Raw genomic sequence first — 27923 nt, 5'->3', positions numbered from 1 at the left:
GACCCGACCGTCTGGGTCACGAGAAGGAGGCTCCCCGGACCCGCGACCCTCCTGCCGCCGCCCACGCCTCGCAGCCGCGTCCCCCGCGCTCTGCCGCCGCCTCCTGAAGAGGAGCTCCACGCGGCGCGCGGGACGCCATGGCGGGCAGGTGGGGGGAGGAGTCCGCGGCGTCCCCGCTGCACCCTGGCGACTCTGCCCGTCGCTGGCCATCGGAGGCCCCGGCCCCGCCGCCCAGGGGCGCAGGGACCGAGCCGGTGGCACCCCCTCGTCGGGTCACCCTGGGTCTCGGGGGCAAAAGGCAGAGGCTGCGCCCACTGAGTCCTGCCTCGCGAGGGGACTTCACACCGCACGTCTTGTAATTGCGCGCTGGTCCCTGTGAGTAAAGGGTCGCGGTGCGGGGCTGTGACGTCGCTGAGCAGCCAGGGTGACAGCGTCTTAGCTTTCGGGTCGAGGGTTCCAGACCTGGATGGGAAGTACTGTATTGTATTCAGGTGCCCTATTATTCCAAATATTAATGGATCCTATCCCAGTTTATTCCCATTTTATTCAGAATTTCTCGCTTCTAAGTCTCCATTGGACACGGAAAGCCGCTGTTAGGCTAAGATTTGAACCTTCACTCCAGGAAACCTCGTCCTTTCGTCCCAAGCTCAGCCTGAAGGAGGAGGAAGGCCAAGGATTCCGGCGTCTGAGGAGACCAGGGATCCCTGACCCACATCCACCCAGGCCTTTGAGACACGTGCACATCTTAAGTCCAGGCTAGACTATAGTGAATATGCCTTGTTTGGTTTGATTTGAGTTGGAAACCACATTCATTTTTTTATCATTATAAAATTAAATTAATTTTTAAAATGTCGCCTCTAGACATTGAAAGCACAATGTAACAAATGAACCTGTGTATGCCTTTTGTGGAACAAGCATATGGATAAGAATTCTCCCAAGAGGCTATAAAACACAGTAATTTATATGTACCCCAGGACAGGGACAGAATTTAAAACTGCTTTCTTCAATTGTGTTGTTATTGGCATTGTTAGTATTTCTTTATTCTTTTGTCCATGTAATGTAGGAAAAAGCAAAGGAGACTGTATGAAATATCGTATTTCTATTAGTCCCAGTGTCCTTAAAAACAAAAATACTGGTATTAGAGAAAAGAGATGCAGATGTACGATAGACGTTCAATAAAAAGCCTGTAGTTCTGAATTTGAATTGTGAATGTGGATATATGTAAATACATGAATACATACAAATATGAGTATTTCCTAGCTCTGTCCACTGGAAAGACCTAGAAATAAACCAATTCCAATGAGTATCTTTAGGTTACACAATTTGACTTGAGAATAATGTTTTGCACAAAAAGAAACCAGAGATTCTTAGAGAAATGACTGAGTCCAACTCAGGCAGAAAATATTCAAGATGAGACAGAAGCACCTTGTCATACTGATATCAGGAAAGTTCTCAAAGACTATTAGGATCTTATCAAAAGAATGAAGGAGCCAGCTTAAAGTCACTTTCCCTACTGAAAGAGAGGATAATTGGAGTGTCAGTAAAGACTATATTGCCACGAATTGAAATACTTCAATGTGTTTGAAACTTTGAATTCATATTAGCACAGGGGAAAAAAAAAAGAAATAAACTAACTGGTGACCACAGAAGATGCTTGGGGAATTGCTCATTAAGCTGCAGTTTTCTTTACAGAGGGTACCACTAAATAAATAAACAGTATTTAGGGGAAGTTTCTTTTTATACAAGTGTTCCAGTTAAATAATACATGATGATGGAACATCACCCTTTTGCTCCACATAATCAGTTAATGGATCTAGGCCTTGAACTCCAAGAGCTGCTAATATTATTTGAAGAAACACACAGGATTTGATGTGCCTCCTGACCAGAGAGCACACACCACTTCTGAGGTAGTCTTGCCAAGATATCAGACGTGAATCTCATCAGTCTCTGTATCTGCCAGGTCCAAAATAGGGACCACTAGACACATATGGCTGTTGAACACTTAGAATGTAGCTAGTAGGACTGAGGAACTGGATTTTAATTATATTTAATTTATAATTCATGTGAATGTAAAAATAAAAAATGAAGACATGCACAATATTTTTCTATTAAACACAGCTTTAAAACTGGTAGAATTATATTTCCTTTACTGTGTAGCATTAACTAGCTATGTATTGAATAGGTCATATTTATATTATTGTGTGATTATACTTTTTTAGCTTGCAGTGTGGCTACTAGTAAAATTTAAATTACATATGTGCCTTGTATTTTCTTTTTATTACAGCACTGCTCTAGATTCTACCACCAAAAAGGAAATATGGAGGACAAGAGAATTTATGAAAGTACACCCAGGTATTCAATTTAGACTGCAGGAATGCTACAGAACAAACAGCTCAGTTTCCTCAACAAATGAATGATTTAAAAAAAAAAAAAAATGACAGCAAGAGACCAAGAGAGAGCTGGAGCAAGAGAGAGAGAGGAAGGAAGGAAGGAAGGAGGGAAGGAAGGAAGGAAGGAACTGAGGGTAAACATATATGTAAAGACTTAAACACATATCCTACTGATTACAATTTGTGGATTTTATTTGGCTCCCAAGGAAGGATACTAACTTAAAAACAATAACTGGGAATTTGAACACTATTTTTATGATATTAAAGATTTTAAATTGATTTATGAATAATTGTAGTGCTATGATAATACTTTCAGAAAGAGTCTTCATTTAGGGAAACATATTGGCATAATTACAGATGAAATATGATGTCTGAGGTTTGCTTTAAATAATATAGGAAAAGATAAGTGGGTGGAATTGTAGTAAAACAATTTCAGCCATAAGTTGATAAATGTTGAACGTGGCTGACAAAGATGGGGATGTTCTATTATATAATTCTGTCAATTTTGTGTACTATTGAAATTCTTCATTTGAAAAAGAATGATAGGAGACCACAGATCCACCTAGGATAACGGCAGCTGAATCTATCAACACATATTTCAGAGGGCTAGAGACTTAACATAGAGAGTCAAAGACACCACTCATAACCCTGCCCTAAACAACCAGAGGCCAGAGAACACTGTGGATTCCAACTGGTTTGTTTTCACCCAGGTCTTGGAGCCACACAGCAGTAGAGGGATCAGCAAAGACTCTGCATATAAAGGAGAGGAGAGCAAGGAGGACATACTCAGGAGGGAACCCAGGTAAAATTACTCACAGAAAGAGCATGTGGATAAACTCAGAGGATGCCTAAGACCTGGTCGTATATAGCTCTGGTGTCTGGGGAATTGACAGGAAGGGGTTTGACAGTGCAGAGAACCAGAGGGTGACAATTTTGAGGAGGCACAATTACTGGGATCAAGTGTGAGACCTAGATGAAGGTAGCATCCTTTGGAAGCTTGTGGTGAAGAGAAAGAATGAAGTAACTGGTAGAAATTAAAGGTCCTACTGGAAGAAACAGAATCCCAGAATCAGGAGACACACCATGCCTTTCCCCAAAACCTTACATCTGCTAAAATAATTGCACAAGACAGATCTAGAACTAAGAAATCGACTAAGCCACTCAAAGCACTAATCTGTTCCTACCTAGAACTGTTCCTACCTAGAAACTGCTGTTTCTCGTTCAAGTAGATCCAGTCATGTTAAAATAAAAATCATACAACAGACATTTATTCTAAGATGACAGGATAAAAAACATAAATAGTTAAAAATTTCGGGTCATGAAAAAATTCCCTTCAAAATCCATCACAAAACATAGGAAAAGTGTGAAACGGCATCTGTATCTGAATTAAGTGTTTGTGAACAAAGCATTTGTACACACACACACACACACACACACACACGGGGGAAAGCCCCAAAACTTCACATAAATACACAACACAAAATAGAAGTAGACAAGAAAGAAGAAATGAGAAATTAGAATTGGCAGAGATTAGAAAAAATTGAAGGAAAAGAAAATTCTCTGGAAAAGAGGCTAAATGACAAAGTACATAAGGGATCATATTTGTCTGAAATTAGGAGGGACATTGAACGAAAAAATGAAAGCATCAAACAGAATAGTAATGAATAAAAGATAATGAGAAAGGATCAGAGAGAAAGTCATAGAGACCTGGGAGAAATAGAACTGGAATGGTCAACTCTAAGACCTATCCTATTAGAGCTAAAAGATTTTATTTTGTTTAATTAATTAATTTATTTATTTTTAAGATTAAAAAAAAAATTTTTTTTCTGTGAAGCTCCAGGCCTCCCTTTGCCCTCAATGGAGAGAAAGTTACATTCTATATCTCAATAGAACATACAAAGCAAGATGTTTTTTAAAAAATCAGTAAATTCATTATGGTCAAGTCATGTATATTCAGTCAAGCTGTCCATGTATCAAAGCAATAGAAAACAAGTATTAAATATGCCAAACTTAGGGAGTCCTTACTCCATCATGAGGAATCTTTAAGGATGAACTCTACTCATCAAGAGCTGACTGAGGAAACTTTTGAGTTTTGTACAGCTGGTCATCATTGAATATATGTAATTGTAGATTTAAGCCAGTGTGTCATGGGCCCTGCTCTGGGGGCAGCCTGGGCATACCCTCGGGCCTCTGCAGGGAGGCTGCTGGCACTCTCAGGGTGGGGCAGCCATCCTGTGCCACTAGGGTGTATAAAGGGCCCGGTGGGCCCCTCCAGCTCCTACCCCTACCTTGCCGGTTCCCTCATTAAAAAAAAAAAAAAAAAGAGGTGGGAACAAGGTGGGAAAAATCGAATGTAAAGGGTATACATTTGATTGGGTTGAAATAATACTGTAAGAAGTGGTAGGTAAAGACAGAAGAAAAGAGAAAAGTAGAATAATGTCCTTGATCATCACAGTGGTAAAAGTTGAAGTTGAGAGATGTCATTTAAAACTTATATTCCAAATATTAGAAATGTGACAACATACTCAGGGACTAAGGGGTCAAAAATTTTAGTGCACTAGCTAAAATTAGTGCATTTAGCCAGTCCTTTGTAAATACCAAACACACACACACAAATAAAATAAAATAACACAGAAAACAAACACAGTAAATACAATCGCCTACAAATGGTAAATATAGCTTAAAAAATGTGGGAGAGTTTAAGATATAAAGATGAATAGGAGAAACAAGAATATTTATATTAATTTATATCTATACCCACTAAAATCAATCATGATAATAATGGATTATAACACTGAATTTTAAAAACGCATGAGTCCACAGTGAAACTCAAAAACACTTTTAATGATATGGAAGGGGTATGGATTGTCTTTCCCACAGCACAAGGCCAGGAATACAAGTTTACAGAATGATTGAATTAGAAAATGTCCAGGGTACAAACACAAGTATGATAATTGACATACATGAGGGAACAATAAGGGATGGTAAAATATTTAGAGAACGAGCATCATGGAACAAGATATTCATAAACTCTCAAAGTACCGCTAATCAAGTTACTGATTATAGACAGAAAACCTGTCTTTCCAGTGAACGGATCTCATGGCCCCTGCATAACAAAGTGTCCAATGCTAAAATGACAGTAGTGGTGACAGGCAAAGTGGACACTCTTAGTCTCCAAAGGGGCTGTGCTTGGAAGCACACAGCATGCAGTAAGTGGTGTTCTTGGCAAAAAGGGTTCAACTGAACCCTTGAGGAAATGATCAGACAACTGCAAAATGTAGACCCTTGAGCCAGACAACTGACCTGTCCTCTGCAAGCAAGTCAATGTCACCACCATTGAAGACAACCACAGAAAGCTGAGGAGAGGTTTTGGGTTCCAAAGGACTAAAGAAATATACTGACACAATCTTTTTAGTCCTTGGGAATCCAAAACACCTATTCTCCTTTTTGTTGTCTTATTTGTGGAGATGTTGACTGTTTGAAGAAAGACAGGCCACTTGTCTTGTTCAATGGCCTAAATTCTGCAGTCATCTGATAACTACCTCATGATGAAACTCAGGCTAAACAGTTTCAGCAAGAACACTGCATAGTTAATGCCCTCAGATCCTAGTACAGTCCATCTAGTGGCAAAGAATGACCAGGTTGACATGTTGCCTTCTTCCAGTTGCTCCTGATGCTGGTGTGTGGAGGATGAACATTGAGACGAGCAAGAGTTAAGGTCTCTCCAAACTGTGTGTCCATCAAAGCATTGGTCTCCTTATCAATGAATCACCCTTGGAGGCTGATAACTGGGATTTCTTCCATCAGATCTGTGTCTTGGCGTGTGGAGAGTAGTTGTTGGCTGTAAGGTTGATTCTCAGGAAAGGATCCCTCCAGTGTTCTGTTTGGGCTTTAACTTGACTTGCTGCTGCAGATTTATTTTCATCAAATGGAAAAGGTACATTTTATAATGTGGTTTCTTCCAAATTGGCGATATCTCTTCTTAGTTCCTAAAGTAATTGGTATCTGTGAAAGACAGAGAGAGGGAGAGAGAGGAGAGAGAGGGAGAGAGAGAGATGAAATGTGAGTTTTTTTAGGTCCTGCTGATAGCTGAGCCTGGAGGGATGGCTACATGGTGACAGAGGCCAGGGGCAGGCTGAGCTCCTGTCGACAGGAGGAGCTGAAGGGGGAGCCACAGGCTGGCTGAAGTGGAGAGTGAGGTACATGAGTTAGAAGAAATACCTCCCTAAACTTTCATCCAGCCTGTGGTGCAGGATCTAGGGACCCCTGTCCTCACCCCACCAGTGCTTGGTGATATCCCAGCTCAAAGCTGCTGCAAAGCCTTACCGAATCCCCACCACCCAATCCTTAGCAGCCACGTACGTCCCTCTTGAATCCCCTTCATCTGGACCGAATGATGACTTTCTCACATGTACCAGGATGGATGTGCTTAGCATCCCTTGTACACTTTCAGAAACAGACTGCTATGGGAGCAGAGGATCCTTGGTAGAGAAACACACCCTCTTCTATCTCTATGTCCCTGCCTTCTGAGGAGGAGGGGCAGGCTACAGGGAAAGCCCTGGAATGTGAGAGCCAACAGGAACCTCAGAATGTTTCCAAGTCCAGTTCCACCTTTTACAGATGAGGAGCTATGTTTCCAAGGGGCTAGGGACTAACTAAAACCACGTGGCCTGTTATTGACAACCCTGGCCCTAGAACGCAGGCCACAGGCCCTTTCCATACATTTGGGGGAAGGGAGAGGAAAGGCTCCAATCTGGAGGTGTCAACAGTTAATGGAGGTTGTTTGGTCACCCTCCTGGACAGGAATAAGGCTTTACAGAGAAGTCCTTCTCCAAAGGGGCTGAGGAACAAATGGAAAAACAGGAAACTCAAAATGAAATTAGCAAAAAGAGAGCAGAGAGTGTAACTGTGGCCCAACCCATTTGCATCCCATAGACACCAACATTCTAGAAAGGTAATTTCATGATGGATCCACCTTAGGGCATTTCTAGGAATATTCTCAACATATAGAAAAACAAAACTCTGAAGTAAAAGTGAAAAAGCATTAGTTTTAGTTATATTAGATTCTCATCACTTTCTTCTCAAACTTTTCCCAAAGAAAGAGTCTCTCCTACTCTTTTATGCTAGTGCATAGAAGCGCATGAAAAAGGATAAACATAGGAGAATGAGGCCTAAGATTCATTATGGGGTTTTTGCATAAGGAAAAAATTAAGTGAAAAAAAAAATCAATTTGTTGAATCTGCAGTTCTGAACCCGTTAGGGAAATCCATTTAGTGAATAGCGAACTGCAAGTTGCATTTTAACAGTAGAAAAGGAAACACTAAATTTCATTATTGTGGGAAGGGGAGGTACTATTTTATACTCTGGGTTTTTATGTAATTTTTTTTAAACTCTTATCTTGTACGATAAAAATTGTGAGAAACTTGGATCCAAGCAGAGATATTATATATCTAACTTATCTACCTTTTTTCTCTTTTCTCTTCTCTGAGCTGTACAAATAGTTCTGTTGAGAGAAGAATGCAAATTCCCCTAATGGCTGATATTCAGGTTTTCTATGAAGCAGCCACACAATGGACGTTGCCATACTGGTTACTGATATCCTACCAGATCCACAGTCCTTCTAATCCCTAGATGCAAATTAGCAGAGTTTTTAAAAATACTGATACCCAAACCTCACTGCAGAACTTTAGAATCAGAATTTCAATGGACTGGGTTAAGGCATTCATGTTAGATAAAAACTCACCCAGTTTTTATTTTATAATAGCATGATTTAGAACTACTCATTAGACCTACACTATTTCACACCATTCTTTTTCTTCTCTCCATCTACTCCAGCGTGGACTTCTTTCCCACTGGCCCTAAAGATTTTTTGATCTTTCTCTGACACTCTCATATAAATAACTTGCCTTCTCAATTAGATTTGTCTGAAGCAATGATCATCTTGTATTCTTGTGTATCTCCCTGGGTCTGCATAAATCTGGCCCAAAGTTAATTCACTACCATGCTCTCCTACATTCCCTGGCCTCAGATTCCAGCTCAATTCATTTCTTCTGGATTTTTACCGAACATGTAGAAGGAGTAATTTTAAGAAAGGGGAGAGGGAAACGCAAGAGGGAAGACATATGGGAACATATGTTTATGTATAACTGATTCACTTTGTTATAAAGCAGAAACTAACACACCATTGTAAAGCAATTATACCCCAATAAAGATGTTAAAAATAATGATTTTATGAGTAAAGCTTCTAACAATGCAAATGCTTCTCATAGAAGAAAAGTCAAAAACATAACCCGAGAAGTAACGCAAACCAGGTTTTAATCTACACGCCCTATCAACTGCTGCCCAAGGGGAACTTGCTCATAAATTAGGTCAATAACCCCATCAGGTGTACAGGTTGTGGATAGTTTCCATGAGATTATACCACTGAGACTACACACACGATTGAAACTATAACCCACACGTGGAAGGCTCATTGTTGCTACACAAAGGAGGAGAACCATGGCTATTTCCGAAGGATGGGACACCTGAGACAGATCTTTGGCTTCCTGGAAATCACAGGGCATGGACAGGATTTTATATTCAGGATCTGATATGTAAATGCTTCAGAGGGAGGTAGGCAGCCCAGGGAAAAAGCCTGGAGCTGGCGAACAATATAACAGACACTGCAGATATGGAGCAGACTGAAAACGTGTGGAAAGCCAGAGACTTTGTAAGAAACTCTTCAATAAATAAAATTAGCAACATAATTTCATGAGTATGAGGATCCTTATCTTGAAAAAAAGAGGTCTGTTACACAAATTCCTGCAGGTGAGACGGTGGCAGCCGAGATCCTGCCCTTACCCCTCCACTTCCCCTCTCTAGCCTGACTTGATACCAAATGCCTGCACTGGTGAGGGGGGTCCAGGTGACAGAGGTCAGCCTGGGACAAGAAAAATGAAAAGGCACATGATGGATGCCTTTTAAAAATTAAATCCAAGAGTGCTTCCCTGGTGGCACAGTGGTTGGGGTCTGCCTGCCGATGCAGGGGACGCGGGTTCGTGCCCTGGTCCGGGAGGATCCCGCGTGCCGCGGAGCGGCTGGGCGCGTGAACCATGGCCGCTGGACCTGCGCGTCCGGAGCCTGTGCTCCGCGACGGGAGAGGCCACGGCAGTGAAAGGCCCGTGTACCGCACAAAAAAAAAAAAAAATTAAATCCAAGAATGTAATTCAAATTAACATGAGTCTGAGGACCTGTTTACAGGGATGCCGCTCATAGCCTGTACTGGTTGTTGGATACAAAGAATACAAATGCTACCTCGTGACCTACTAGGATCTTAATGTTCTTTATAATGGGAGTACTCACCATTTACGTCTAGAACTGTGGAGACCTCCCTCTTATCCCATTGGAATGAGGCACTTGTGTAAGGCGTACAGGAGTCTGACAGACGATGGCCAATAGAACCAGTCAAATCACATTCATCCAGTGAGTCCTGCTGGACTTCATTCTCTTCTACCACCAGCAGCTCCAGACTGCGCTTTGTGGGGTCAGGAGGACTGATGATTAAACAGCAAATATTCGTGAACACAGAGTCCTGGCGGGTTTTGATGGGAGGGTTAAGGGACCGGTCATGTTATGGGTTTGGTGTGCGTTGTGTTGGAGGCTTTCAACCGAGGAGGTCAATAGATGAATCTGGACCAGCCATCTCGGTCCTTGTAATATTAAGCCAAGAATTGCAGATGAACACTTCGGGTGTAAGTTCAAAGCAAAGTTTACTTAAAGCATAGACACACTCTCGGAGAGAGCGCAGACTGGCTTCTGCGAAGTGAAACCAGCCCAGCTACAGGGGCGCGGGGTGTTTATAAGCGCTTTGAACCTAAGGGTAGGAGTTGGGTTAAGATCCAGGGACAAGGTCTCGTCACGTGAGTGACGGGTTATATTGCACATGCTTTTACCCATAATTCCATGTTTTTACCCAAATTCGCTAAGAAAAGCCCATGGCGGGGAGGGGGGGATTGAAACCACATGTAAATTCTATTATAATGATGACATAATGAAGTTGGGATTATCTCCGGTTATCGCTTGGCTCAAACTGCGCCTGCGTGCCTCGGGGAATTCCCCTTCGGCCAGGTGCTTCCTGCTGCTTCAGGACGTGCTGACCGCTGACCGCAGCCTGTCCCTCAGCCCCTCTTTGTTTGGCTCACATATCCTGAGTCTCCACCTCTGCCTTCCCCTGCTGCTCATCTGTAGCTAGCTGCCTAACAGTCACAGAAAAGAAATGGGAAGTCCCCATAAAGGGAGGTATAAAAATCCTTTCTATCTGGGGCCGGCGGGTGCTTGCAAAGGGAAAGGGAGAGAGAGGGAGGGGGAGAAAGTGAGCATGACGTGCTCTGAGCACTGATCAGAAACGAGTCCAGGAGGAAGGAGACTGAACTACCCCAGGACACAGCAGTCACATCACACATGCCCTCAGAAACCGTAAAGGCGGCTTCAACAATAGCGTAAGTTTTTGGTGACATTTACATGTAGCAGCCAAGTGAACAGGCTCTAGCAGCCTAATGGGCTCCTAGAAGTCCTGTGTCTTCAAGGCCAATTTCTCTAATACTGAGATGTGATATGAATTTTTTCTCTCGTTCCTTTCCTTGCCATCAAATACCTGCCAGTGTGGTAAGGCCAAACAGACAGAGGCAGATATGCATCTCACGCTGGTTTTAATAAAAAGGAGAGAACAGGAGACTGCAAGAAATCGGGTGGCTGATTAGTACCCCTGCATCAACTGACTGTAGGTTACTATAATTGAGAGGGATTCATAAAGGGGCCTATACAAGTACTGCAGTGAAAACAGACAACATTATTAAAAGGGACACTTTGTGGTTGTCAGAATGGAAGAAATAGGCATATTCAGCACTTTCAGATTTCCCTGCATCTGAGATGACCAGATGTCACTGCTGAATTAAGACCCATGTTTCTTCATAGTTACCTAGAACAGATAAGGTCTTGGTCTTCCTCTTCCTCAAGAATAGTACGATTTCCTATGGATAAATTCAGACAGGGCCAGAAACATTAAGCAGATCATCCTGTGTATGATAATAATCCAGTATCCAACACTACCATGGGGACAAAAACATCACCAGTGGAACGATAGGATATTTTAAGAAGAATATTCCAGGAGGCCTCAGGTTGTGTCTTATGTACCTGCCTTGGTTTGCTTTCCTGAGCCATCAGCCAAGATCTCCCTGACCTGGTAGATCGTCACCGCAGTATCCTCTTCCAAGTCTGAATTAAAAGTTAAACACATCTTTCCCCCACAGATTCTGGGGAATAGCTCACCTGCATTCTAATAGAATACTGTAATATTCAGGCTTTTCTCATAATATGCTGGCTGGTTTAGCAGAATGATGGATGGAATGTACAAAACCTTGAATCAAAATGAACGTTTGTTGCTACACTGAATCTTTGACCATTCATGGGGTAGGGAAATGCCAGGGCTGTGCCTTGGTTCATGGAAACATACAAACAAGGTGATGGTAGAGATCTTCATGTCCTGGTGCTCAGATGACTGCTTCACTAAGACAGCCAACTTAGAGGAGACAGACACTGGGGATGACAGAAGTGACACCAGGGAAACAACAAATCCAAAAATCCAAGCCCATTGAAAGGCTTCTGTAAACGAACCAGTGATCATTTTTAAGTGACATGTGAGCAGACCTCAGTTGTGCTAAAGCCTAGTCTGTGTCTTCGCAGTGCTTTAGAATATGCATATGTGTGAATAAATGTGTGATATATATTTATATATGTTGCTATAATGATATGTTGAAGGGTTACATAAATAGTGGACAGGGTCAGTGAGAGGAAATGAAACAACCTTTTTGGTGGCTATTAAAACAAAATGTGGAGATAGCCTAATCCACCAGAGGGGAGACAGCAGAAGCAAGAAGAACTACAATCCTGCAGCCTGTGGAACAAAAACCACATTCACAGAAAGATAGACAAAATGAAAAGGCAGAGGGCTATGTACCAGATGAAGGAACAAGATAAAGCCCCAGAAAAACAACTAAATGAAGTGGAGAGAGGCAAGCTTCCACAAAAAGAATTCAGAATAATGATAGTGAAGATGATCCAGGACCTCAGAAAAAGAATGGAGGAAAAGATCAAGAAGATACAAGAAATGTTTAACAAAGACCTAGAAGAATTAAAGAACAAACAAACAGAGATGAACAATACAATAACTAAAATGAAAAATACACTAGAAGGAATCAATAGCAGAATAACTGAGGCAGAAGAACGGATAAGTAACCTGGAAGACAGAATGGTGGAATTCACTGCTGCGGAACAGAATAAAGAAAAAAGAAGGAAAAGAAATGAACCAGCCTAGGAGACCTCTGGGACAACATTAAATGAAACAACATTTGCATTGTAGGGGTCCCAGGAGGACAAGAGAGAGAGAAAGGACCCGAGAAAATATCTGAAGAGATTATAGTCAAAAACTTCCCTAACATGGGAAGGGAAATAGCCACCCAAGTCTAGGAAGTGCGGAGAGTTCCATACAGGATAAACCCAAGGAGAAACACACTGAGACACATAGTAATGAAATTGGCAAAAATTAAAGACAACGAAAAATTATTGAAAGCAATAAGGGAAAAACAACAAATAACATACAAGGGAACTCCCATAAGGTTAACAGCTGATTTCTCAGCAGAAACTCTACAAAGCAGAAGGGAGTGGCATGATATATTTAAAGTGATGAAAGGGAAGAACCTACAACCAAGATTACTCTACCCGGCTAGGATCACATTCAGATTCGATGGAGAAATCAAAAGCTTTACAGGTCTCGGGGAAGATGGCAAAAGAGTAAGACGCGGAGATCACCTTCCTCCCCACAGATACATCAGAAATACATCTACACGTGGAACAACTCCTACAGAACACCCACTGAATGCTGGCAGAAGACCTCAGACCACCCAAAAAGCAAGAAACCCGCCACGTACCTGGGTAGGGCAAAACAAAAAAGAATAAACAGAGACAGAAGAATAGGGACGGGACCTGCACCAGTGGGAGGGAGCTGTGAAGGAGGAAATGTTTCCACACGCTAGGAAGCCCCTTCGCGGGCAGAGACTGCGGGTGTCGGAGGGGGAAGCTTTGGAGCCGGGGAGGCGAGCACAGCAACAGGGGTGCGGAGGGCAAAGCAGGGAGATTCCCGCATCGGGGCCGACCGGCACTCACCAGCCGAGAGGCTTGTCTGCTCACCCGCCGGGGCGGGCGGGGCTGGGAGCTGAGGCTTGGGCTTCGGTCGAAGCACAGGGAGAGGACTGGGGTTGGCGGCGTGAGCACAGCCTGCAGGGGGTTAGTGCGCCACGGCTAGCCGGGAGGGAGTCCGGGGAAAAGTCTGGACCTGCCAAAGAGGCAAGAGACTTTTTCTTCCCTCTTGTTTCCTGGTGTGAGAGGAGAGGGATTAAGAGTGCTGCTTAAAGGAGCTCCAGAGACAGGCGCAAGCCGCGGTTAACAGCGCAGACCCCAGAGGCGGGCATGAGACGATAAGGCCGCTGCTGCCGCCACCAAGAAGACTGTGTGCGAGCACAGGTCACTATCCACACCTCCCCTCCCGAGAGGCTGTGCAGCCCGCCACTGCCAGGGTCCCGGGATCCAGGGACAACTCCCCCAGGAGAACGCACGGCACGCCTTAGGCGGGTGCAACATCCCGCCGGCATCTGCCGCCACAGGCTCGACCCCCATCCATACCCCTCCCTCCCCCCGGCCTGAGTGAGCCAGAGCCCCTGAAGCAGCTGCTCCTCTAACCCTGTCCTGTCTGAGGGAAGAACAGATGCCCGCCCTCCGGTGACCTACACGCAGAGGCGGGGCCAAATCCAAAGCTGAGCCCTGGGAGGTGGGCTAACAAACAAGAGAAAGGGAAATTTCTCCCAGCAGCCTCAGGAGCAGCGGATTAAATCTCCACAATCAACTTGATGTACCCTGCATCTGTGGAGTACCTGAATAGACAACAAATCATCCCAAACTGAGGAGGTGGACTTTGAGAGCAAGATTTATTATTTTTTCCCCTTTTCCTCTTTTTGTGACTGTGTATGCTTCTGTGTGAGACTTTGTCTGTATAGCTTTGCTGTCACCATTTGTCCTAGGGTTCTATCTGTCCGTTTATTTTTTATTTATTTATTACTTAATTTTTTTCTTAATAATTTTTTATTTTAATAACTTTATTTTATCTCATTTTATTTTATCTTCTTTCTTTCTTTCTTTCCTTCCCTCCTTCCTTCCTCCCTCCCTCCCTCCCTCCCTTCTTCCTTCCTTCCTTCCTTCCTTTCTTTCTTTCTTTCTTTCTTTCCTTCTTTCTTTCTTTCTTTCTTCCTATTTTTTCTCACTCTTATTCTGAGCTGTGTGGATTAAAGGCTCTTGGTGCTGCAGCCAGGAGTCAGTACTGTCCCTCTGAGGTGGGAGAGCCAACTTTAGGACATTGGTCCACAAGAGACCTCCCAGCTCCACGTAACATCAAACAGTGAAAATCTCCCAGAGATCTCCATCTCAACACCAACGCCCAGCTTCACTCAATAACCAGCAAGCTACAGTGCTGGAAACCCTACGCCAAACAACTAGCAAGACAGGAGCACAACCCCACCCATTAGCAGAGAGGCTGCCTAAAATCATAATAAGGCCACAGACACCCCAAAACACGCCACCAGACGTGGACCTGCCCACCAGAAAGACAAGATCCAGCCTCATCCACCAGAACACAGGCACTAGTCCCCTCCACCAGGAAGCCTACACAACCCACTAAACCAACCTTAGCCCTGGGGACAGACACCAGAAACAATGGGAACTACGAACCTGCAGCCTGCAAAAAGGAGACCCCAAACACAGTAAGATAAGCAAAATCAGAAGACAGAAAAACACGCAGCAGATGAAGGAGCAAGATAAAAACCCACCAGACCTAACAAATGAAGAGGAAATAGGCAGTCTACCTGAAAAAGAATTCAGAATAATGATAGTAAAGATGATCGAAAATCTTGGAAATAGAATAGACAAAATGCAAGAAACATTTAAAAAGGACCTAGAAGAACTAAAGAGGAAACAAGCAATGATGAACAACACAATAAATGAAATTAAAAATACTCTAGAAGGGATCAATAGCAGAATAACTGAGGCAGAAGAACGGATAAGTGACCTGGAAGATAAAATAGTGGAAATAACTACTGCAGAGCAGAATAAAGAAAAAAGAATGAAAAGAGCTGAGGACAGTCTGAGTCCTCTGGGACAACATTAAATGCACCAACATTCGAATTATAGGGGCCCCAGAAGAAGAAGAGAAAAAGAAAGGGACTGAGAAAATATTTGAAGAGATTATAGTTGAAAACTTCCCTAATATAGGAAAGGAAATAGTTAATCAAGTCCAGGAAGCACAGAGAGTCCCATACAGGATAAATCCAAGGAGAAACACACCAAGACACATATTAATCAAACTGTCAAAAATTAAATAAAAAGAAAACATATTAAAAGCAGCAAGGGAAAAATAACACACAAGAGAATCCCCATGAGGTTAACAGCTGATCTTTCAGCAGAAACTCTGCAAGCCAGAAGGTACTGGCAGGACATATTTATAGTGATGAAGGAGAAAAACCTACAACGAAGATTATTTTCCCAGCAAGGATCTCAGTCAGATTTGATGGAGAAATTAAAACCTTTACAGACAAGCAAAAGCTGAGAGAGTTCAGCACTACCAAACCAGCTTTACAACAAATGGTAAAGGAACTTCTCTAGGCAAGAAACACAAGAGAAGGAAAAGACCTACAATAACAAACACAAAACAATTAAGAAAATGGGAATAGGAACATACATATTGATAATTACCTTAAATGGAAATGGATTAAATGCTCCCACCAAAAGACACAGACTAGCTGAATGGATACAAAAACAAGACCCATATATATGCTGTCTACAAGAGACCCACTTCAGACCTAGGGACACATACAGACTGAAAGTGAGGGGATGGAAAAAGACATTCCATGCAAATGGAAATCAAAAGAAAGCTGGAGTAGCAATTCTCATATCAGACAAAATAGACTTTAAAATAAAGACTATTAGAAGAGACAAAGAAGGACACTACATAATGATCAAGTGACTGATCCAAGAAGAATATATAACAATTGTAAATATTTATGCACCCAACATAGGAGCACCTCAATACATAAGGCAAATACTAACAGCCATAAAAGGGGAAATTGACAGTAGCACATTCATAGTAGGGGACTTTAACACCCCACTTTCACCAATGGACAGATCATCCAAAATGAAAATAAATAAGGAAACACAAGCTTTAAATGATACATTAAACAAGATGGACTTAATTCATATTTATAGGACATTCCATCCAAAAACAACAGAATACACATTTTTCTCAAGTGCTCATGGAACATTCTCCAGGATAGATCATATCTTGGGTCACAAATCAAGCCTTGGTAAATTTAAGAAAATTGAAATTGTATCAAGTATCTTTTCTGACCACAACGCTATGAGCATAGATATCAATTACAGGAAAAGATCTGTTAAAAATGCAAACACATGGAGGCTAAACAATACACTACTTAATAACGAAGTGATCACTGAAGAAATCAAAGAGGAAATTAAAAAATACCTAGAAACAAATGACAATGGAGACACGACGATCCAAAATCTATGGGATGCAGCAAAAGCAGTTCTAAGAGGGAAGTCTATAGCAATACAATCCTACCTTAAGAAACAGGAAACATCTCAAATAAACAACCTAACCTTACACCTAAAGCAATTAGAGAAAGAAGAACAAAAAAACCCCTAAGTTAGCAGAAGGAAAGAAATCATAAAAATCAGATCAGAAATAAATGAAAAAGAAATGAAGGAAACAGTAGCAAAGATCAATAAAACTAAAAGCTGGTTCTTTGAGAAGATAAACAAAATAGATAAACCACTAGCCAGACTCATCAAGAAAAAAAGGGAGAAGACTCAAATCAATAGAATTAGAAATGAAAAAGGAGAAGTAACAACTGACACTGCAGAAATACAAAAGATCATGAGAGATTACTACAAGCAACTCTATGCCAATAAAATGGACAACCTGAAAGAAATGGACAAATTCATAGAAATGTACAACCTGCCAAGACTGAATCAGGAAGAAATAGAAAATATGAACAGACCAATCACAAGCACTAATGTTGAAACTGTGATTTAAAATCTTCCAACAAACAAAAGCCCAGGACCAGATGGCTTCACAGGTGAATTCTATCAAAGATTTAGAGAAAAGCTAACACCTATCCTCCTCAAACTCTTCCAAAATATAGCAGAGGGAGGAACACTCCCAAACCCATTGTATGAGGCCACCATCACCCTGATACCAAAACAAAACAAAGATACTACAAAAAAAGAAAATTACAGACCAATATCACTGATGAACATAGATGCAAAAATCCTCAACAAAATACTAGCAAGGAGAATCCAACAACACATTAAAAGGATCATACACCATGATCAAGTGGGATTTATCCCAGGGATCCAAGGATTCTTCAATATAAGCAAATCAATCAACGTGATACACCATATTAACAATTGAAGAAGAAAAAGCATATGATCATCTCAACAGATGCAGAAAAAGCTTTTGAGAAAATTCAACACCCCTTTATGATAACAACTCTCCAGAAAGTGGGCATAGAAGGAGCCTACCTCAACATAATAAAGGCCATATACGAGAAACACACAGCAAACATCATTCTCAATGGTGAAAAACTGAAAACATTTCCTCTGAGATCAGGAACAAGACAAGGATGTCCACTCTCACCACTATTATTCAACATAGTTTTGGAAGCCCTAGCCATGGCAATCAGAGAAGAAAAAGAAATAAAAGGAATATAAATTGGAAAAGAAGAAGTAAAACTGTCAGTATTTGCAGATGACATGATACTATACATAGAGAATCCTAAAGATGCCACCAGAACACTACTAGAGCTCATCAATGAATTTGGTAAAGTGGCAGGATACAAAATTAATGCACAGAAATCTCTTGCATTCCTATACACTAATGATGAAAAATTTGAAAGAGAAATTAAGGAAACACCTCCATTTACCATTGTAACAAAAAGAATAAAATACCTAGGAATAAACCTACCTAGGGAGACAAAAGACCTGTATGCAGGAAACTATAAGACACTGATGAAAGAAATTAAAGATGATACCAACAGATGGAGAGATATACCATGTTCTTGGATTGGAAGAATCAATATTGTGAAAATGACTATACTACCTAAAGCAATCTACAGTTTCAATGCAATCCCTGTCAAATCACCAATGGCATTTTTTACAGAACTAGAACAAAAAATCTTAAAATTTGTATGGAGACACAGAAGACCCCGAATAGCTAAAACTATGAGGGAAAAAAACAGATCTGGAGGAATCAGACTCCCTGATTTCAGAGTATACTGGAAAGCTACAGTAATCTAGACAGTATGGTACTGGCACAAAAACAGAAATATAGATCAATGAAACAGGATAGAAAGCCCAGAGATAAACCCACACACCTATGGTCAACTAATCTATGACAAAGGAGGCAAGGATATACAATGGAGAAAAGACAGTCTCTTCAATAAGTGGTGCTGGGAAAACTGGACAGCTACATGTAAAAGAATGAAATTAGAACACTCCCTAACACCATACTCTATACACAAAAATAAACTCAAAACGGATTAGAGACTTAAAGATAAGAATGGACACTATAAAACTCTTAGAAGAAAACATAGGAAGAATACTCTTTGACATGAATCACAGCAAGATCTTTTTAGATCCACCTCCTAGAGTAATGGAAATAAAAACAAAAATGAACAAATGGGACCTAATGAAACTTCAAAGCTTTTGCACAGCAAAGGAAACCATAAACAAGACGAAAAGACAGCCCTCAGAATGGGAGAAAATATTTGCAAACCAATCAACTGACAAAAGATTAATCTCCAAAATATATAAACAGCTCATGCAGCTCAATATTAAAATAACAAACAACCCAATCCAAAAATGGGCAGAAGACCTAAATAGACATTTCTCCAAAGAAGTCATACACATGGCCAAGATGCACATGAAAATCTGCTCAACATCACTAAATATTACAGAAATGCAAATCAAAACTACAATGAGGTATCACCTCACACCAGTCAGAATGGGCAGCATCAGAATATCTACAAACAACAAATGCTGGAGAGGGTGTGGAGAAAAGGGAACCCTCTTGCACTGTTGGTGGGGATGTAAATTGATACAGCCACTATGGAGAACAGTATGGAGGTTCCTTAGAAAACTAAAAATAGAATTACCGTATGACCCAGCAATCCCACTACCGGGCATATACCCTGAGAAAACCATAACTCAAAAAAACACATGAACCCCAATGTTCATTGCTGCACTATTTACAATAGCCAGGTCGTGGAAGCAACCTAAATGCCCATCGACAGACGAATGGATAAAGAAGATGTGGTACATATATACAATGGAATATTGCTCAGCCATAAAAAGGAATGAAATTGGGTCATTTGTAGAGACGTGGATGAATCTAGAGACTGTCATACAGAGTGAAGTAAGTCAGAAAGAGGAAAACAAATATCGTATATTAACACATATATGTGGAACCTAGAAAAATGGTACAGATGAACTGGTTTGCAGGGCAGAAATTGAGACACAGATGTAGAGAACAAACTTATGGACACCAAGCGGGGATAGTGGCGGGGGGTGGGGGTGGGGGTGTGATGAATTGGGAGATTGGGATTGACATGTATACACTGCTGTGTGTAAAATTGAGGACTAATAAGAACCTGCTGTATAAAAAATAAATAAAATTCAAAAAAAAATGTGTACAAAGAAATACGATTTTTCCCCCTACTTTGTTTCTAATTTCTGCACGAGTCCCTAGGCTGAGTGGGGAATAGGAAAGACAAACTGTCACAAAGAGCTCACCTCACTGTCTAATGCTTGAAGTCTAAGTTTAAAAGAATGATCTACCCTCTTGTCATTTTGTAACAATCCCCTATCTAAAAGTACTAAAGGGCAGTTCTTACATTTAGAGTGCCTCAGAATCAGCTGTGGAGATTACAGAAGCTCCTTCCTGGGCTCCAATCCCCGGAGGTTTCGTTGGTGTGAGGCCTAGAGTCTGCGTTTTTCACGTAAACACAAACCACATGTTTCTGATGCGGGTGGGCTGCGGATCCCAGTTGAAAACCTATTGTTCTATAAGACTGATTCAAACCTATAAATAAGCTTGTCTTCCTTTAAGAATCTTTAATTGAAAAGTGTATAAGTCATACCACAAATTGACATAAAGATCTCAAAGCATTCCTTGGGAAAAGTCCTTAGTTATGTTCTTTTGCCTGCCAGAATTAAAATCAAGCACTCACTGCACAATTATTTCCTAGTAATGGTTGAAAAATTAAGCAACAACATGAACAAAAAGCTCAACCATTGTCACCACCACCACCATCAATCACAAAAAGATCCATCAAAAGACTCAGGCCTGGGCTTCCCTGGTGGCACAGTGGTTGAGAGTCCGCCTGCCGATGCAGGGGACACGGGTTTGTGCCCCGGCCCGGGAAGATCCCACATGCCGCGGAGCAGCTGGGCCTGCGCGTCCGGAGCCTGTGCTCCGCAACGGGAGGGGCCGCAACAGTGAGAGGCCCGCGTACCGCCAAAAAAAAATAAAGACTCAGGCCTGAGGTAGACACATGCTCTCCTTCCGTAGTAGATAAAGTGACCTCGACTTCTGCTTTTACACTTGGTTATTTAAGTATTTTCCATGAGTGCCTTTAGCTGTCACTACAGAGGAACTCACTGGCAGAGTTAGCAGAATGGATGAAAAGTCAGCCAATCTATGAAGTCTTACTTAAAGATAAAGTAGTAAAATTTGAGGACCTCTTGCCCTGTGGTGATGCAAGCATCCCAGCAATTCTTCCTTCCTCCCTGTGCTGCCAGGGCTGGAATCCATTGATGGTGTAATCAGTAGTCAATGGAGAACTCAAATATTACTTCTAAGAATTTCATTTTATGGATGTAACATTTATGAGAACAACAGCATATGAATCCAGTAAATCTCAGACCTCGTCAGGATCAATTACTTTTAGGAAAAACTCCTAAAAGGCATTCTTGTGTTTCACCTTTGAAAAGTAGTTCTTCACCCTAATAAAAATAAAGTTGCAAAAAATGTATCTTTGGAATGGAGGATTCTACAGTATTTAACTTTCCATAAATTATATTGTTTCCCTCTACATGTTAGAACCCGTTCTTAAAAGCAAATGTGTCGCCACCAATGTCTTCAATTTGCTGTAATTGCAATGAGAACCATCTTGGGTACACCTGTGCAGGAAACAGGGTGAGCGTTCTTTAGGGGAAAAAAATGGAAAGGAAAAAACATACCTAATGTAATGCTTCAAACATGTACCAATATCTCTTGACTTGTCAGCCAAAGACAGACAGACAACCTGCAGATTTATACAGGGTTCATGTGTCCCCCATCTTATTATTGCTAAGGTGAATGTGCTAGACACTTACTGAATTGGTGTTCTATGTCTGCTGTAATAAGTGACCATGAGTTTAGTGGCTTAAAAGAACACACATTTACTATATTACAGTTCTGTAGGTTAGGAGTCCAACAAAGGTCTCACTGGACTAAAATCAAGGGGTCAATAGGGCTGCCTTACCTTCTGGAGGCTCTAGGGGATAATTTGTTTCCTTGTCTTTTCTGAAAAGGTTTTAGAGGTCACCCACATTCCTTGGCTTGTGCCCTCTTTATCCATCTTCACAACCAGCAACAGCAGGTAGAGTCCTTCTCGCTTTGCATCATCCTGACCTTCTTTTCTGCTTCCCAATTTTAAGGTCCCGTGTAATTACAGGGGGCCCATCTGAATAGTCCAGGATAATTGCCTCATTTCAAGGTCTTTATCCTAATCACAGCTGCAAAGTGTCCTTTTCTATGTGATGTAATATATTCACAGGTTTGGGGAATTACAACAGGGACAACCTAGACGGGGCATTATTCTGCTGCTGAGAACACTACTAACTAAGGTGCCAACTAATATTGGAATAAAGAAAAAAAAACTTGTCTACTTTCAACAAAGTTTAGTAAAATTAAGACAGTATATGAAAGTGCAATGTAGAACAGCAAAGCAAGACAAAGTCAAATCAGAACCCTAGAAACGCTCCATTGATGACCATACTATTGCACAAGAACTAGTCAGTTTAGGGCTTCCCTGATGGCGCAGTGGTTGAGAATCCGCCTGTCGAGGCAGGGGACACGGGTTCGTGCCCCGGTCCGGGAGGATCCCACATGCCGCGGAGCGGCTGGGCCCGTGAGCCATGGCCGCTGAGCCTGCGCGTCTGGAGCCTGTGCTCCACAACGGGAGAGGCCACAACACTGAGAGGCCCGCGTACCACAAAAACAAACAAACAAAAAAGAACTAGTCAGTTTAGATTAGGTTTCTTTTCCCAGATGTTGCTTCCCCACCCTCCCCCCACCCCCAGGTTGACTTTGATGGTGGAAATCTCATCCAAGACTAAGAGCCTGTGGTAGAGGAAGTGAAGGTGGTGGTGGAGTCGGTGCACCTGGGACCCCACTAACTTCTGACTATGAACTTTCAGCTGGTCCCTGTGGAACAGATGGGTTTTCTCAGACCCACCCTTGCATAAACACCAGGTGGACAGGGGGGGACGCCATGCCCCTTTCCTTGGAACTTTGCCTTGTAAAGAAGCAGGCATCAAAAGGTTAACCTGTCTGGGGCCTCCTGAACCAGATGTTCCAGGTCCCAGTAGAGAGCTTCCTGACTTTTGGTCACACATCCCCAGGGTCGGCCTAAGGCCCGTGCTGCCTGGGTTGGCTGTGGAGGATGAGCTCCTCAGGCAGAGCCATCTTGCTCTGTCTCCTCCAAACCAGGTTCTGACCAGAGAGCAATGTGTTCGTGTTTCTCAGGCTGGTGGAAGATACTCCCTCGTCGTCCTCTCAGACTGGGGCAGTCCCTTCCCATGTTGGCCTGCTCTGGGGGTCGGGGGGAAGGGGTGGGAGGATGGGAGCAAGAGGGGCAGGAACAAGAAGGAGGAGTGGGAACAAAAACGCCTGGGGAGAAGGTAGGGGAAGATGGCAAGGACGGGGGAGGCGGAAGCTGAGGAAGAATAAGGAGGACGTGAATGCCATGGAGGTTCTAGCCTCTGGTCCCAGAATGGCAGCTGCCCTCTCTTGAACTTCCCCTGACCTCATGCTGGACACACACACACCCCAGCCTCCTCTCTCATCCTCCAGACTCCTTTATTCCCACAAGAGCAGCCTCCCCTGCCTTGATTCTGGGGATCTTTCCTTTCTCCCTAGGTTTCCCCAGAGCTAGGCACAGATCCCTTACCAGCAGCAAAACCCTGGTCTGTGGTTTGGAGAGTCCAAAGCACGGAAATCTCTCATGAGAAAAGGAAATGCAGGCCACATGGGGTCATGGGGTCACTCTGCAGAATCTCAGTCCAGCTGTCCAAGTCATGCTAGGTTGATATTTGGGAAGATGTCAAACTTGTTTAAAAAAAAAAATCTAAGAAGATCCTTGGTGCAGGTCATTGTTACATGGAGTAAATTGGACTATGAAATCCTAAACCAGGTGATCAATCTTCATTCTAAAGTCACCGATCAGCCCTAACAAGGGCAAAACAGGTTGCAAGTACTAATTACAAGAAATGAACAAAACTGGGGCAGATCCCACAAAGGCCAGTTAGGAGAAGCTGCTTGGGCCACTGGCTAAGTAACCTCCTGTATTAGTCAGCTTGGGCTGCCATAAAAAATTACCATAGACTGGGTGGCTTAACCATAAATCTGTTTTCACACATTCTGGAGGCTGGAAGTCCAAAATCAAGATTGATGTTCTTGCCAATTCAGTTTCCAATGCGAGCTGTCTTCATGGCATGCAGATAGCAGATGCCTCACTGAGTCTTCACATAGCCTTTTCTCCTTGCTTGAGCTGGGGTAGGGCAGGAGCCCAAGCTCTCTGGTATCGCCTCTTGTAAGGACACTAATCCTATCAGATCAGGGTCCCAAGGCTATGACCTCATTTAATCTTAATTACTTCCTTAAAGGCCCCTTCTCCAAATACAGCCCTACAGGGATTAGGGTTCAAGATATGAATTTGGGGGGCGGGTGGTGGAACACATACATTCAGCTCCTAACACCCTCTCCAGCCTCCTCCTCCCATGAAGGCGTTTGCAGCTCTCAGCTCTGGTCCCTGGGAACTTCCCAGGCACTGGGGGCTCAGATTCCTCTCCCCACAGACTTTCTCCTCTCTCTCTGACTCAAATGCCTCAACACGGGGCACAGCTGTTGACTGGCTGACATTCAAAGGCAGTGGACTCAGTTGCTTTCACCTGGCTTTCAGAAGAGAGGGGCCACCACTGACTGATATGTTTGCAGAAATGTGTTCACTGAGGAGACTGGCTGTGGCGGCAGAATAATGCTTCCCCAAAGATGTCCACATTCTGGTCCCTGGAATTTGTGAACATGTTACTTGACATGGCAAGAGAGACTTTGCAGGTGTGATTAAATTAAGGACCTTGAGATGGGGAGATTATCCTGGAGGGTCCAATGGAATCACAAGGGTCCATATAAGTGAAAGAGGGAGGAAGGAGAGTTGGTGTCAGAATAATGTGTTTTGAGAACAACTTGATCAGCCGTGACTGGCTTTGAAGATGGAAGGGGGCTGTGAGAGTAGAATGTGAGCATCTTCTAGAGGCTGGAAAAGGCAAAGAAAGAGATTCTCCCCTAGAGCCTCCAGAAAGAACCTCACCTCCACTGTCACATTAATTTTAGCCCAGTGAGGTGCATCTTGGACTTCTGACCTCCAGAACCATAAGATAATAAATGCATGTTTTTACAAGCCACTAACTGTGTGGTAATGTGTTACAGTAGCAACAGGAAACTCCTACATTGGACATTGGTGGATAGAGAGGATTTAGAACCAGTTTGGGTGGCTATTTCTTACCATGGCTTTAGATCAATTACTCTACCCCCAGAAATATGAACTTTCAAACTTTTCAATTCTCAGTGGAGATAATGTAAATAATACTGGATGATGTACCCACCATCCCTGTATAAGAGGTTGAAACCCTCACCCTCTGCTCAGGGATAAACATCTAGTATGCTCCGAGGTTGGGTCGTGCACACGTGTATATTTGAGGCAGGGTTGCAGTGGCTTGGGCACTGGATTTATAATGTTATCCACAGGGCTGGCTGCAGGGTGCTGGGTACAGGGGGGGTCTTTTGTCATATCTAGGCCATCTAGTATCTGAGCCCCCTTTGTTTGTATGAGAAACTTCCCACATTCTGCAACTTTTAAGGATCACGCATTCGCTGACTTAGTTTTCCTAGGGACTGAGGTGTGGGTCTATTACCGAGAGCTGGCCAATCCCCATCAGCAACAACTACTCCAGCATTTGACAGGAGTTGAGAGACACAAGGAGTAGGCCCCGGGGAAATTTTTTCTGTCCCCTGCAACAGAAGAATCTCCCTACCTCAAGATCCTTAGTTTAACACCGACCAGGTGCAGCAGAAGTCATGGAACCATTGGAGCTGTCTAGTGTCCAGGGCCAGTAGTGTCACCTGTGCAAAGCTACAGGGTATGTCACTCAGCAGGGGGCACTAGTGTCCTTCCCATTTGGTCTGTGTGCTCCCTTCCATTGGCCTTTCTTATTCTTCCCTGTTTGTACAGTCTGGTTCTCCAGTTTGCTGGAGATTCTCTGAGCTATTACTATCCCTGGAATAAAGCATATTTCAGATGAAATGAGCCAGAGTTTATTTCTGATGGCTGCAGAGAGAGAAAGGAGGGGAAAGGGGGAAAGCAGGGGAGGAAAGGAAGCTTCTTCCTGGAAGTTAGCTGGGTGCTGAGTTCCTTTGTTGTTGACTCCAAGATTCTCCAGAAGAGTCAACTTCCCCCTTAAGCCAAAGGCACCCTCAAGGATCAAGTTACACCACTCCTTGCTCTCTGGTCTGAAAACACAAGTTGGCTGCTTTCTGCAGTCTCCCCCCTCCCCACCCTAAGGTCTAGCCCAGTCTTACCCAGTAAGAGAAAACCAACCAACCAACCAACCTCTCTTCAAGCAAACAAGTCATCTTTCTATCCCTTATCTTGGTCATCAGCTTCTTTTTCAGAATCTTCATTTCTTGTATTCTGTATGGTGGGGAAAGGAAAAACATGGTCCCTGGGAAACCACGAGATTGAAGTATAGAAGGACGTGCACAGAAAATACACCGAGTAGCACTCTGAGATGAAACCCTGAATCTGTATGTCTATACACAAGACACATACATATATACTTGTATCCATTGTTTTACAACTTCTTTACTACTTAAAAAATTTTTGGATCAGCATAACACACGATCCCAGAATTCCTTTCCCCAGAGTGTAACGCAGGACAAAAGGTAAGATTTCGAGGAGAGTGGCAAAATCCCGCTGTATCTCAAATAAAGGATAAGAGGCGTGTTACCTCGGCTTGGTGGGCTCCCGAAGTGGGCGGCCATGGTGACGTCACTTCCCCTTCAGCAGCCGGCCCGCCCATTGGTCATCTCGGCAGGGCGGGGACAGGGCGGGGGTTGGAGGAGAGGAGCCGCCTTAGAGGTCAGGAATGGGGCTTGGCTTATGTAAATCTTGCAGCTTACGGGTACAGATCCCGGCGAGCCACTTCCCGGACTGTGGAAGTTTTCGGGAGAAGTTGCTTGGATTTTATTAGCAGAGTCGTTTGGAGGGGCTGAGAGGCGTGGAAGGGGAGGGGGTGCGGAGGGTGGGTGGGGAGCGTGTGTGTACAGTGTAGGCGTCTAAGGCTGTACGGGGGGGCGGGGAAAGCGATTCATACTTACCTGGCAGGGGAAATACCATGATCATGAAGATGGTTTTCCCAGAATGAGGCTCACCCACTGCACTTCGGGTGTGCTGACGCTTGCGATTTCCCCAAATGCGGGAAACTCGACTGCATAATTTGTGGTAGTGGGGGACTGCGTGCGCGCTTTCCCCCTATAACTGGTGTTTAATAGTAGAATTAATTTGTGCGATGTGTGTAACATGCAGCCAGGATTTCTGTAGTTTTACTTCGGGCTTTATAAGTACTTTTAGAAGTAGAAAATAGGTTTTTCTGGTGGTGTAGTGCTTAGGAATCCATCTACCAATACTGGCGGCGGGGGTTCGTGTCGGGGAGCGATCTGGATCCGTGGGCCGTGCACGCTACGCCTGCGCGTCCGGAGCCTGTGCTCTGCGTTAGAAGGGCCCACGGCGGTAAGAGGCCCGCATACCTCCCCCCCCCAAAAAAAAAAAAAAAAGTAGGTGCTGTGTGGGAGAGTAGGCGCTGTTTCTATTTTTTCTTTGGGGGAATCGCGCATAAACTTTCCATGCAAGTGGTGTGGTGCTCTACAGTAAGCCATTTCTGAAAGATTATTCTAGTTAGTTTCTTACTCTGGCTGCTCCTATACTCCGCAGTAATTAGTCAGAGTTTCCGCAGACTTTTTTTTTTTTTTTTTTAAGAAGTTAGGCTTTCACAGTAAACATC

General features: G+C 43.1%; 2 long non-coding RNA genes and 1 other non-coding gene across 3 annotated transcripts; 2 read left to right on the top strand and 1 right to left on the bottom strand.

Annotated features, from left to right (window-relative positions):
* The first annotated feature begins 136 nt into the window (after positions 1–136).
* LOC117198772 (uncharacterized) lies at positions 137–6190 on the top strand. Its single transcript, XR_004480020.2, has 4 exons — positions 137–375; positions 2285–2352; positions 3101–3192; positions 6055–6190. It is a non-coding gene; the product is annotated as an uncharacterized LOC117198772 (long non-coding RNA).
* On the bottom strand, positions 5214–27236 carry LOC117198776 (uncharacterized). Its single transcript, XR_007473604.1, has 3 exons — positions 26871–27236; positions 26474–26554; positions 5214–6395 (listed from the first exon to the last, which is right to left on the bottom strand). It is a non-coding gene; the product is annotated as an uncharacterized LOC117198776 (long non-coding RNA).
* Positions 27233–27396, top strand: LOC117198781 (U1 spliceosomal RNA). The gene has a single exon (XR_004480029.2). It is a non-coding gene; the product is annotated as a U1 spliceosomal RNA (small nuclear RNA).
* The last annotated feature ends 527 nt before the right edge of the window (positions 27397–27923 follow it).

This window comes from Orcinus orca, chromosome 1, assembly GCF_937001465.1.
Source record: "Orcinus orca chromosome 1, mOrcOrc1.1, whole genome shotgun sequence".
NCBI lineage: Eukaryota > Metazoa > Chordata > Mammalia > Artiodactyla > Delphinidae > Orcinus > Orcinus orca.
Note: the sequence above shows the minus strand (reverse complement) of the source record. Positions and strands in the feature narration are given on the sequence as shown.